This window comes from Zootoca vivipara, chromosome Z1 (genome assembly GCF_965207765.1).
Source record: "Zootoca vivipara chromosome Z1, rZooViv2.hap1.1, whole genome shotgun sequence".
In the NCBI taxonomy this organism is placed as follows: Eukaryota; Metazoa; Chordata; class Lepidosauria; order Squamata; family Lacertidae; genus Zootoca; species Zootoca vivipara.
In genome coordinates, this window is record NC_142583.1 from 14603676 (window position 1) to 14617502 (window position 13827).

Below are 13827 nucleotides of genomic sequence, written 5' to 3' on the forward strand. Positions count from 1 at the left end.
TCCACCAGAGATAAGTCCACCACATATGATAAAACGTACCTTCAACCTTGTTACATCTCCATAACAACACACCTCTTACCCTTGAATTTTGATGTCTGCAGTGTATAGTTTTAAGATTATTTCTTTATTCATGCCCCGCCCATCTGGCTGGGTTTTCCCCGCCACTCTGGGCGGCTTCCAACAAATACCAAAATACATTAAAATATCACAGATTAAAAACTTCCCTAAACAGGACTGCCTTTAGGTGTTTTCTAAATGTCAGGTAGTTGTTTATCTCCTTGACCTCCGATGGAAGGGCGTTCCACAGTGCGGGCGCCACTACCGAGAAGGCCCTCTGCCTGGTTCCCTGTAGCTTTGCTTCTCGTAGTGAGGGAACCGCCAGAAGGCCCTCGGCGCTGGATCTCACTCTGTTTTTGTGATTGTGTTTTTGTGATTGTAAGTTAGAATCATAGAATTGTAGATCATATTAGTCCAACCCTCTGGAATGCAGGAAATGGTGTGTTTTGATTGTTGTAACCTGCCCTACGACTTTAGGGTGAAGGCTGGGTAATGAATTAAAACAGCAGCCACCTATACAAACCCATGGTACTTCCTCCTCTTATAACTGGGCCAGTTCATTTTTTCACACACAGGAAAAAAACTTCACCAAAGGGGGGGGGGACGATTATATAGGCTATTTAGAGGGCTTCTGCAAGAATTACTAAATCAATTAACGTAAAGCACTTCAGGTTTTGAAGATTGCTACATAAAATCTGAGCATTTTATGGTCAGTGTTAAAACATACCTAGCAAGTATTCAAGAACATGGGACAAAACAGTGTATTAACAGTCATTTGTCTTTTTTAGTTAGAGTCTGTTATGGGAGTAGGAGATAGCGGCTTCTTCAGCAGAGGAATTCAAAACTATTATATTTTTCCCGCATTGCACTTCCAAAAGAAATGACTATCCCCACAGCTGCTTGATGTATTGTGGATTGTTTAATAAAATCTCCATGGAACACATGTGCAAACTCTGATCTTGCAACATCTTGGTGCCCAAAATAAATTTCTTTACCATAGCAAGCAAACTTTCGACACTTATGTATCCTGGTGTTTTGTTTTGTTTTTCCTTTTGAAATGCAGCTGCATTAGATACTAGCAAATGAGACCTTATGCCTTTCTACTAGTCAGCATAGTGCACCCCCCCAAAAAAAAAATCATCATTGCAAAATTCTGACCTTACATTCTGAAAGCTGAACTGTTCCCATGCTGACTGAACCAAAATAGATTACATCTTAGGCTCCTTCATAAATACAGTTTCCTCACCCACAGAAGTAAACCAATTTGATTATGCTTTCTTGTAATTTCTTGGGAATTACAGTGGTACCTCGGTTTATGAACACAATTGGTTCCGGAAGTCTGTTCATAAACTGAAGCGTTCATAAACTGAAGCGAACTTTCCCATTGAAAGTAATGGAAAGTGGATTAATCCGTTCCAGACGGTCCGTGGAGTAACCGTTCATAAACTGAAGCGAACTTTTCTATTGAAAGTAATGGAAAGTGGATTAATCCGTTCCAGACGGGTCCCTGAAGTACTTAAATTGAAGCGTTCATAAACTGAAACATGGGTGTAATTGGTTCCGGAAGTCTGTTCATAAACTGAAGCGTTCATAAACTGAAGCGAACTTTCCCATTAAAAGTAATGGAAAGTGAATTAATCCGTTCCAGATGGGTCCGCGGCGTTCATAAACCGAAAATTCATAAACCGAGGTGTTCATAAACCGAGGTTCCACTGTACATGAATATCAGCAGAACCTCATTTACAACTCGCCCTGCTGTTGTCAGAAACTAATATGACCTTATCTCAAAAAGGAGACACATAAAAGGTAGACAGATGGTACTATAATGGTCCTGCCAACCTAGCAGTTCAAAAGCACGTCAAAGTGCAAGTAGATAAATAGGGACCGCTACAGCGGGAAGGTAAACGGCGTTTCCGTGTGCTGCTCTGGTTTGCAGGAAGCGCTCCACATGACCTGGAAGCTGTATGCCGGCTCCCTCGGCCAATAGTGCGAGATGAGCATGCAACCCCAGAGTCGGTCACAACTGGACCTAATGGTCAGGGGTCCCTTTACCTTTACCTTTACTATAATGGTAAAGACTCTGAGCCCCACTTTGGGTGAAAGATTCCTGCGTTTCAGGGGGTTGGACTAGATGACTCACATGGTCCCTTCCAACTCTACAATTCTGTGATCCTGTACATGGAGGAGCTAATCCAGAGGATGTGGCAATTATTGCATTCTATTGTCTTATACAGTCAAACGTAATCTGTTCCAGAAGCCCATTTGGCTTCCGAAATGTTCATCAACCGAGGCATGGTTTCTGATTGGCTGTAGGAGCTTCCTGCACTCAAGCAGAAACCACATTGGACGTTTGGCTTCCAAAAAATGTTAAAAAACCAGAACACTTACTTCCAGGTTTTGGCGTTCGGGAGCCGAAACATTCCAAAATGGAGGCATTTGGGAACCGAGATTTGACTTTACCTGGTTCGTGACAAAGTAGACATTTGAACCAAGGACACTAATATGTAGTTACAGGTAGGTAGCCATGTTGGTCTGAGCCGAAACAAAACAAAAAAATTCCTTCAGTAGCACCTTAAAGACCAACTAAGTTTTTATTTTGGTATGAGCTTTCGTATCTGATGAAGTGTGCATGCACATGAAAGCTCATACCAAAATAAAAACTTAGTTGGTCTTTAAGGTGCTACTGAAGGAATTTTTTTATTTTATTACTAATATGTAGGTTAGCCACAGCCAGTGGCACTTGTCGCCTCGAGTGATTTCTCATTGTTTCAGTGCTTAGGAAATTCAGGAATGGCAATCGTAGACGAGAGATCCACCACTTTCTAGATCCAAACTGGAATTAATTGAACTGATTCAACAGGGATAATTCTACACTGCTATCATCCACAAGTCACTCAGCTGGAGGTCCTCTACACATGTTATCATGAGTGGAGTGGCCATCCCTCCTGTTCTTTACTCATGTAAGCCTGTATGCATGCAACCTGACCACATCTCTAGAGAATGCCTTTGCCAAAGTCATATGCCCTTTCACAACTTATGCTGAACACACATACGGAGCAGGAATAAGAACAGATATATTTGAACAATTCAAAGTGTTGGTGCTGACCTTTAACGCCCTAAATGGCCTCGGCCCAGTATACCTGAAGGAGCATCTCTACCCCCATTGTTCAGCCTGGACACTGAGGTCCAGCTCCGAATGCTTTCTGGCAGTTCCCTCCCTGCAAGAAGTGACGTTACAGGGAACCAGGCAGAGGGCCTTCTCCGTAGTGGCGCCCGCCTTGTGTAACGCCCTCCCATCAGATGTCAAGGAAATAAACAATTATCCAACTTTTAAAAGACATCTGAAGGCAGCCCTGTTTAGGGAAGTTTTCAATGTCTGATGTTTTATCATGTTTTTAATATTCTGTTGGGAGCTGCCCAGAGTGGCTGGAGAAACCCAGCCAGATGGGTGGGGTATAAATAATAAAGTAGTAGTAGTAGTAGTAGTAGTAGTAGTAGTATAATTCCATTCCTACAAATATGTGTGAAGTTGGCTCTGGCTGCTTTGCCGGAAAGGGGGACTTTCCTCTGCTGTAATGAGGCATTAGTCTCCTGTTCTTTCCAACATTGCAACATAAATCATTAATGCTGCAATGTGATTTAGATACCCAAGATTGTCCTCTGGTCACACTAAGCCCCTGGAAGACAAATATTCTTTCCTCGATTCTCCAAATGCTGCTCTTATTTCTTTGCCACTATTACACAGACTGTTTCCACAACTAGCTGTGGGGTTCTTTTCCTCACCAACAGCAGTAGAAACTGATCGCTGAGGAGAAAAGTGAAGCAAAGACCAAGTGTAACATCCTCTTCCTTGCAATCTGCAGGCCCAAAGGCCAGGACTACAGCCTAGTCCAGTGATGGCCAACCTATGACACGTGTGTCAGACGTGACACGCAGAGCCCTCACTGCTGGCACGCGCCCCATCAGCCCAATTGCTCTGTTGTTGTTGTCCCCCCCCCCATTTGATCTCCCACTCCTCCTCACGCTACAGCTTGCTAAAACCCGTTGTCAAAACCCGGATCCTTTTTTGCTGTTGTTGTTGCTGGTAGCCAGAGGTTGGTTTTTTAACCCTTTCTGTGCTATTTTTTCTGGCGCTTTGGCAGACGATGACTGGGTGTAACAGTGTTCATTTTTTAACCCGTTCTGTGCTGGGTTTTTTGGCGCTTTGGCAGACTATGTCGGTGCTGCGTGTTAGTTCCAGCGAAGGTATTATCCGTCATTTATTTCTGTTTTCTTCCCCCCCCCCAAAAAAAGCGCAGCAGCTTTGGGGCATCCTCCCCCAAAAAAGCAAAGCAACTTTTGCATCCCGCCAAAAAACCTGCAAAACTTTGGTCAGCAGCTCCCCCCCAAAAGCTCAACAACTCTGGGCACTTTGTGATAAATAAGGTTTTTTTTGGTTTGGTTAAATAATTGGTTTTTGGTTTATTAAATACAGTTATATATGACAATTATACATTTTTGTTATTTAAACTATAAATATCGCAAAATTGCGGTTTTTTCTTCGAAGTGACACACCACTCGAGTTATGCTCGGTTTTTTGGCGAATTTTGACACACTAAGCTGAAAAGGTTGCCCATCACTGGCCTAGTCTCTGTGACCTGCTCACTGCCCCCCATCTTCAGCAACTCTCAGGAGGCTCCCTGTCTGTGTACACAGCTATTATCGCTGCTTTGCGATAGACAAGTATTCATCCAGTTCTGAAAGGAGATGGAACTGGGCCAGGCAGCAACTATCCCTGTCAGGCAAGAGGAGCCAAATGGTGAGAGCAGCCTGACCAGCTTGGCGAGTTTTTTTATGCTTTTAGCTCTGGGGGATAAGCTCCAGCTGCGCCTCTTCCTGCTTCTTTCTGAATGTCACATGTGGAAACAAGATGCTTCGATTCATAAAATAGTACCCAAAAGGATCAGGATCCAGCAGGTTTGGGTTCATAGCCCTTGGCTGTAAAGTGGTCTGGCGTATTCTTCTCACAGTCTTGTCGTTAATCTTCAGGAAATACTCTGTATGTTTTATGACAAAGCAATTCCTGTCCTGCTGATGAGAGCTATCTGGGAGAGCTTTTTAAAGGCGCTGTGGGCAAAACCACTGAGCCTAGGGCTTGCTGATCAGAAGGTCGGCGGTTCGAATCCCTGTGACGGGGTGAGCTCCCGTTGCTTGGTCCCAGCTCCTGCCAACCTAGCAGTTCGAAAGCACGTCAAAATGCAAGTAGATAAATAGGAACCGCTATAGAGGGAAGGTAAACGGCGTTTCCATGTGCTGCTCTGGTTTGCCAGAAGCGGCTTTGTCATGCTGGCCACATGACCTGGAAGCTATACGCCGGCTCCCTCGGCCAATAATGTGAGATGAGCGCGCAACCCCAGAGTCGGTCACGACTGGACCTAATGGTCAGGGGTCCCTTTACCTTTACCTTTAACAAACTAAATAGATGTCTCTGTTTCTCATTTGTCTCCCTCAGGAGACACTAGCAGCATGGTTCACATGTGCCTCCAGAGGTCTTCTCCAGAAACCACAAACCCTCTCCTTTCCCTGATGAAATTAGGCAACAAATGCTTGTTGTAGCCCTTTAACATATGATATTTTAAGATAATATGCAATAATGACAGTGTTACAAATACGTATTATACACAGACATGCTGATCAGAGGGCTAGTTTGCCTCTGGCTGGCTGTCAGGTGTTTACCTAGTGGCATACCTGGGATGCAGGTGGCGCTATGGTCTAAACCACTGAGCCTCTAGGTACCGCTATGGCGGGAAGGTGAACAGCGTTTCTGTGCACTCTGATTTCCGTCACAGTGTCCCGTTGTGCCAGACGTGGTTTAGTCATGCTGGTGACATGACCCAGAAAGCTGTCTGTAGACAAACACCGGCTCCCTTGGCCTGAAAGTGAGATGAGTACTGCTTCCCCATAGTCGCCTTTGACTGGACTTAACTGTCTAGTGGTCCTTTACCTTTACCTTTTACCTATATGTGGGTTACCTACTACGTTATGTGTGAAACGGTGTTTGGAGGAATCAGAGAATTGTAGGGCATGAGGGCATCTAGTGCAACCCCCAGCAATGCAGTAATCTTTTACCCTTTGAACCCATGACCCTGACATTGAGTTCCTTGCTCTAAGGACTGAGCTATAAAAGCTGATGTATAACTAACCCTCCCACAATTGTTTAAAGTACAGCCTCTCTGCTTTTATGCAGAATTGTTTTATTCATGCTTTTGGTTTCAATGTATGATGCTGATATTAGATAGGGATGCGGGTGGCACTGTGATCTAAACTGCTGAGCCTCTTGGGCTTGCTGATCAGAAGGTCGGCGGTTCGAATCCCCGTGACAGGGTGAGCTCCCGTTGCTCTGCCCCAGCTCCTGCCAACCTAGCAGTTCGAAAGTACGCCAGTGCAAGTAGATAAATAGTTATCGCTGTGGCAGGAAGGTAAACTGTGTTTCCATGCCCTCTGGTTTCCATCACGGTGTTCTGTTGCACCAGAAACGCTTTAGTCATGCTGGCCACATGACCCAGAAAGTTGTTGGTGGACAAACGCTGGCTCCCTCGGCCTGAAAGCAAGATGAGCGCTGCAACCCGATAGTCGCCTTTGACTGGACTTAACCGTCCAGGGGATCCTTTACTTTTCCTTTATCTTTTTACCTTATGATGTTGATTTTAGTAATTTGAATGGTACTTGCTACATTTTATTTCTTTTTGTAAGCTGCTTTGAGTTTTATTTTAAAAGTGGGGTATAAATTTTTGAAGCGCACGCACAAACACACATAACATCAGGGATGAAAAGGTTAAGCTCTGTATTATTCCTTCTTGATCCTTACCTCAAACGGATTCTGGTATGCTACTTGGTTGGGGGGGGGAGGGGAGCACAAGCTAGTTCCATGTAACTCTGCATAACAAAGGAGCCCCAGTCTGGGGTCAGACTTCCTTAAGAAACGCATTCCTTTAGGAAAGCAGGGAAATCTTTCTATAGCCTGCAAGAGAAGAGAGACTGACTTGAGCAATCCAAGGCTCTGGGATTTGATCCCAGATGAAAATTGAACACATCAGTGTGCATCCAAGTCTTCCTTGCCCTACAGACTGCAAAAGGTCAAACGCCAAGTCAACTGTGGCTTTGATGACAACAATTTAGTTCATTCCTATGCTTTGAGGGGAGGCGGGGACATGAGCTTTAGTGCAGCACAGCTAAGCAAAGTGCCAAAGCTGGCTTAGCATTTTTCATTGAGATTTCAACCATGTGACATGGAGAGAACATATTATTCAGGAACAAAATGGGAGATTATAGCAAGTGCTAGGAACTGCCATCAACTAGAATTCCATTTTTTAAATATATATAATCCTCATAGAGAGGTACAGAAATATCTCAGCAGTTTACAACACTCATGCCGTACATCTTCTCAAACCGTTGACAGTTCCCACCAAAGATCTAGAGCAGGGTTTCCCCAACTTGGGTCTCCAGCTGTTTTTGGACTACAATTCTCACCATCCCTGATCACTGGTCCTGCTAGCTAGGGATGATGGGAGTTGTACTCCAAAAACAGCTGGGGAAACCCTGATCTAGAGCATGTGCATAGGATAATCTACCTGCCCATCACACACCACATGCTCCCTAGGCACTCCTCCACACGGCTTAACATGCACAAATTTTCTTCTCCCAGGAACTTTGTAAACCTTAGGTTTTCTGCCTGTCACTTCCAGAGCATGTGTCTGGCATGCTGTTTGGTGGGTCAACACATTGCACAGGCCTGCCTTGCAGCATTCTAGCAAGGTAAATCAGGATCATCATTGCTTCAACGCAGATATGTAGCTGAGGCTGAGATAATAGTGGCCAGTGCAAGGCTACCTGTTCCAATATGGCTGGAGTGAGATCTGAGCAGGGGTGGACTTGGGTAATTTTTTGTGATATATTGCCCTGTGTGAGGCCAAAATCTGGCATCCCCAAATGGATCTACTCAGTGCTATTTTTCTAGAAAAAGAGGTGCTGGAACTCACTATGAATGCCCTTGTTCTCTTATAATGGAAATGGTGCCCACCTGAGAGGTGAGTTCCAGTGCATTCCAGCTGGAGGAAAACCCTGGATCTTCTCAATTATTGATCTTCTCAATTTTGCGTCCCCTTGGCTTAGCACGCTGTGCAGGGGAACGACCCACACTGCCTGAAATCCAATGCTGATCTGAACTTTAAATTTCCCTGGCCACATGTTCTCAACATCAAGTCAGCAGCAGCACTACTGATTTCGGCCAAGACAATGTGGACATCAAACATCTGTCAAAGGTCTTGGGCCTCTGCATGTTGGCTGCTCATGTCACGCCTTGGTCAAGACACCATGCCAAACTTCTTCAGTGGTTTCTGCTGCCCCAACAGTAGGCAATTACTCACAACCAGCGAAAACTGCTCAAAATGCATTGTGAGTATCTCTGGGACTTTTGTCATTCGCAGTGGTTGTAGGAAAAATAATCCCACCCATGCAGTGATCAAATGATGGAAAAGGCTTTTGACATGGTAACATAGGCAGGTCCATGGTCCATGTGGTCTTAACACATGCACTGCAGCAGCAGCCAACATGGTGCTCATCTATAATTCCTGGTTGCTGGCTATGCAGACTGGGGCTGATGGGAGATGTAGTCCACAAACAACTGGAGGAGCCAGTGTTGGCTACTCCAGAGTCTTCAGACTCTTCAGAGTCATAAAAAATGAAGATGGAAAGGGTCTGCTCTGCATAAAGTCAGCTGGCCTCTGTTCTGAAAGTCATTCCATTTTAAACCTAGTAATGTGGGGGTCTAGTGACTATTAAACGATGGTGCTTGAAAGGCTCGCCTGCATTACTCAGATAGAAAATGTTCTGTTATAACTTTATATATTACAGATATAGATCTTTACATTCACAATAAATGCCAGGAGTAAGCTATGGTTCAAATTAAGCTGCAGTGAACCTGTCAACATATAATCTAAAGAGCATGCAGTGAGAGAGAAGAGGCAGAAATTTCCTCAAGTGTGATCTTGAGGCCAATTTGCAAAAAAAAAAAAAAAGGATGCATAGTTTCTGTGCATGTTTATTCTACTCAAATGCTTGTTGTCCCAACTCTGCCCTGTTGTCTAGCACCAGCGCTTTTGCCAGTCAGCAAATGATCTGATGAGCTTCCTGTTTTTCAGACATGTAACTTCCACATAGTGCAATATTTAGGCCAAGAGATCGTGACTCAACAATTTTCGGTGGCTGGCATATAGTATTTGCTGTGACTCACGGGTGGTGCTGTGGTCTAAACCACTGAGCCTAGGGCTTGCTGATCTTAAGGCAGAGATGGAGGGCAGATGGATGGGGTTACCTTCCAGATGTTTCAGAACTCCCATCATCCAACTCCCAGTCTATAGGCCATACTGACTAAGCCTAATGGGAGTTGGAGTTGAACAACACCTACATTTTCCCATTCTTTCTGTAAGGCAAAGTCTTCTAGGAGGTATTCAGACTTTTAAATATTTTTCTCTTTCATTGAAAATGTGGGGTGAGGTTTATGAATTATAATGTGTTGTGCCTCACCTTCCTGGCTCATATGGGGCCTCCAGGGCTCATAAGCATGTCAGAATAAAAGAATGAGGATCAGATGGTGGAAACAAATTTCCAACACAGTATCACAACAAGGCAACACACCTACACATTCTCAGGGCCCCTGTTTAAAGGAGAGATTGATCAACACTGTTTCCCCTGTTACCTGAAGATTATTCCTTACACCCTGAGTAAACAACTGTTCTTATATCCGTAGGGGACAGAGAACTCTTGTGTTAGGCCTTCAGTGGACTCTCCAAGTTCCCCTATTTTCCAAGGACAGTCCCAGATTTACAGAAGCCATCCCGGTTTCTGCTTTGATCCTGGAATATCCTGCTTTTCATTAGGACGTCCCTATTTTCATCGGAGAAATGTTGGAGGATATGAAGTTAATCTGACCCCTGAGCCACCTGAAGACAGTCTTGTATAGGAAAGGTATTTTGATGTTTAATGTTTTATTTTATTTTTATATACCAGTATGTTGGAAGCTACCCAGAGTGGCTGGGGCAACCCAGTCGGATGGGTGGGGTGTAAATAATAATAATAGTAATAATAATAATAATATATCCTTTTTCATCAGAGAAAAGTTGGAGGGGATGCTTCAGTTCTCCGACTGAAGTTCCCGACCAGTCATTTGTCTGTGGAATATTTGGCTGAAGGAAGAAAGAGCACTGGGCTGTAATGAAACCGAAAGAACATATTTCATATTTTATCTTTTATTTTATCAGCAGGGGAAGTTTGTGTCTATAACTTGTAGGAAGCAATATTCAGCATAATGGGTATGCCTTAAGACAACAATAGCTTTTATAGATAACTCTGAACTTGTCAAAATGGCCCAAGGCTGTTCTTATCAGCTTCCTGGAGGAACTTCAAGGAGTACTGGCAAGATTAGGACTTTGGGAGATATTGCAGATAGTCGCCTTTTAATCAAAACTGGTTGTGCAGTTGCGTATTATGGACCTAGCTTAATCTTTTAAAGCTGTTAAAACTACCTGGGACCGGGACATCTTGAGAACCATCTCCTCCATATGATCCTACCAGGCCCCATCATAAGATGTGGTGCACACAAACCATTTGAATGGCAATGCCCATCAACTTTGGGGGGACTTGGCACCCTCAAATATTTGGGGGCTGAAGGGACCTCAGCCCCTAGGAGTTGGTTCGATCCACACTGCCCAGGCTTGTGTGTGAGGCAGCAGGTATGAGTTAAAGGTCTCTGCAGCTACAGTAGGTGCTGTGATTTTCCAGAGGTTTGACTTCACCCCCAGAGGCACACTCCATTGTCTCTGGAGACAGACTCATGCCAACAATAACAACAATCAATCCTTTATCACACAAGGATCTCTTCTTGTGTAGGCATCACTGAGATTTGCCTTTCCTTACGTCTGAAATTATATTGTCAGAAGGCAACAAGCGTAATAATCATTGGATTATTGCTACCCAAATTATTTCTTTAAGGACAATATGAAGTCAGAAGTAGTGAGGCTGACCCAACAGGTTCAGAACAGTGCTTCCTCTGTGTGTGTGTGTGTGTGTGTGTGTGTGGTGAGAGTTGTTGCTTGGAAATCCTGACAGCGATTAGCCTCTGGTACAAAGCTGTGGTGCTTTCAGATGGCAGCCAAATTGGAGCTCCAATACTGGAAATGTGGCAGAAAATCCAATCAAAGAACAAGTGTCCCAGCACAGGGGTTTGGTGTAAGTCATGGTGGAAATGAAGATGTTTTGAACTGCCTCCTGCCATCACATGTTGGCTTGGTCTTATGGGAGTTGCAGTATAATCAACTGGAGGACACCAGGAGAGCTTTAAAGGCTCTGTCATCTGGTGGTGGTTTTGATTCAAAAACAAAAACAACCCACGCTACACCTCTGAAAGCTAATACCAGTTTGCTGATATTGTAAATATTTTGGCTTGCTGGTTTTTAAAAACAAATCTTTTTTTTTACCGTGCATTTATGATATTTTTAATTTGTAAACCGTGTTAGTAAAGGTGGAAGTGTAATCTCTAAACACAGAAATAAAAGATACCAGCATTGCAAGCTGAAACCTGCAGAACGCAACCTCATGCTGCATGCACACTGATCAAATTTTTAATAGGTGTCCCAACATCTTCACAAAATGTAATATAGAGAGCATGTTACCAAGGACAACTTCCAGAAAACAGAGGCTGCCCAATAGTTAATAGGGACAGTTGGGGTCCTGTGGTCTAAACCACTGAGCCTCTTGAGCTTGCCGACCAGAAGGTCGGCGGTTCAAATCTGCCCGACGGGGTGAGCTCTCGTTGCCCTGCCAACCTAGCAGTTCAAAAGCACGCCAGTGCAAGTAGATAAATAGGTACTGCTGTGGTGGGAAGGTAAATGGCATTTCTGTGCGCTCTGGCTTCAGTCACAGTGTTCTGTCGCTCCAGAAGCAGTTTAGTCATGCTGGCCACATGACCCGGAAAGCTGTCTGCGGACAAACGCCGGCTCCCTTGGCCTGAAAGCGAAATGAGCACCACAACCCCATAGTTGCCTTGGATTGGACTTAAACATCCAGGGGTCCTTTAAAAAAACACACACACACACCTTTATATTGTCAGGGGGGTTGATTCAGCCTGCCAAGGGATAATATCATAATTAAGCCATCCAATAAGCTCCCCAGGCCAGGGGACCAATATTGTGGGGAAACATCAATTAATCTCACATGGTCCAAGAGCTGTGCCCCAGGAACCCTTGGTGTTAAGCAAGAGGTTGCTGAACCCTAATTCCCAGGGCAACTGTTTGCAGCTGTTAAGATGTCTCAGACTAGATCTGAGTTTGCCTGTCATTTCCAGTAACTCTGTAGTTGCTGGAAGAAGCACCATACGTAGTCAGCGGTACAAAATCCTTTCATCAAGCTTGATGAAGATGGTTGTTGTGTGCTTATGAGTCCAGGGAATAGGAATATGTGATTATGTATACTTCCCACCACTGGAACCTCAGACTAATTATTTGTCTGAGTGGGAGAGAACAATAGCACCTGAAGGTCAATTCTCTCAATTCCTTAGAATCATAGAAACACAGAGTTGGAAGAGACCACAAGGACCATCCAGTCCAACCCCCTGCCAAGCAGGAAATACCATCAAAGCATTCTTGACATATGCCTATCAAGCCTCTGCTTAAAGACCTCCAAAGAAGGAGACTCCACCACACTCCTTGGTAGCAAATTCCACTGCCGAACAGCTCTTACTGTCAGGAAGTTCTTCCTAATGTTTAGGTGGAATCTTCTTTCTTGTAGTTTGAATCCATTGCTCCGTGTCCGCTTCTCTGGAGCAGCAGAAAACAACCTTTCTCTCTCCTCTATATGACATCCTTTTATATATTTGAACATGGCTATCATATCACCCCCTTAACCTTCTCTTCTCCAGGCTAAACATACCCAGCTCCCTAAGCCGTTCCTCATAAGGCATCTATTTCTAAATAAAATCAGAGTGGAAATCGATTTTGTTTATATTAATTCTTTATCCATGAGCTAAAAACTGACCCTGCTGTATAGTGAACATCAAGTTGCATTTGCTTCTGTTCAGTAACCTCTTGGACAATCTGTATTTCTTTGTTACCGTTCCGTGGTGCTTCAAAAATGCAAATAAAGACAGTGTTCTGTTGATAAAGCAAACAGCAGAGTCTAAAGGGAATCCATCTCATTTGCCTATATACAGCATGATTAGAAAGCTGGAAAGAGCAGGGGTACCTTTAGCAGGAAGGCTGTGTAGTGTAGCCAAGGAAGTCTGAGCTAGGAAATCTGGGTTCAAATCCTGCTCCATTATGAAGTTCACTGAGATCATCTCTCAGGATTGGAAAACATAGGGGTTTTATCCCCATTTACACTGGCCCGAGGAGGCTGTAGGAGAAATGGAATGTATATGTGATAAATGAAACAGTTGCTAGAACTGGAGGGTGAAGAATCAAGGCATATTTTATTCCTCTAAGAAGATGGGATGGAAATTTGGATGGGCTACACCCCTCCACCATTGCTGACATAAGGAGAACCATGTCCTATTTCATGCTGTTGAGCCTAGTATGGTCACAGACACACACCATCTAATATCTGAGATACTATGGTCGCCTCTGTCGTACAAAGAGCTGGTGATAACATTCATTATTATTTTTGAAGTCATGTTGCCAGTGGAACCATTCTTTCCAAGAATAATTATTATTATTTCAGAACCTACAGTGAAATCCTAAC

General features: G+C 44.0%; 1 protein-coding gene across 2 annotated transcripts in view; it reads left to right on the forward strand.

Moving 5' to 3' along the window:
- The window catches only part of PGCKA1 (PDCD10 and GCKIII kinases associated 1), a 52529-nt gene that overhangs the window by 24275 nt on the left and 14427 nt on the right, over nucleotides 1-13827 (forward strand). The window contains exon 2 of one of the 2 annotated variants that reach the window (XM_035111881.3): nucleotides 9845-10062. The exons of the other annotated variant lie outside the window; for it this stretch is intronic. The gene's annotated coding sequence lies outside the window, so the exon portion shown is untranslated. The remainder of the gene's footprint in view (nucleotides 1-9844; nucleotides 10063-13827) is intronic. 2 annotated transcript variants of the gene reach the window in all.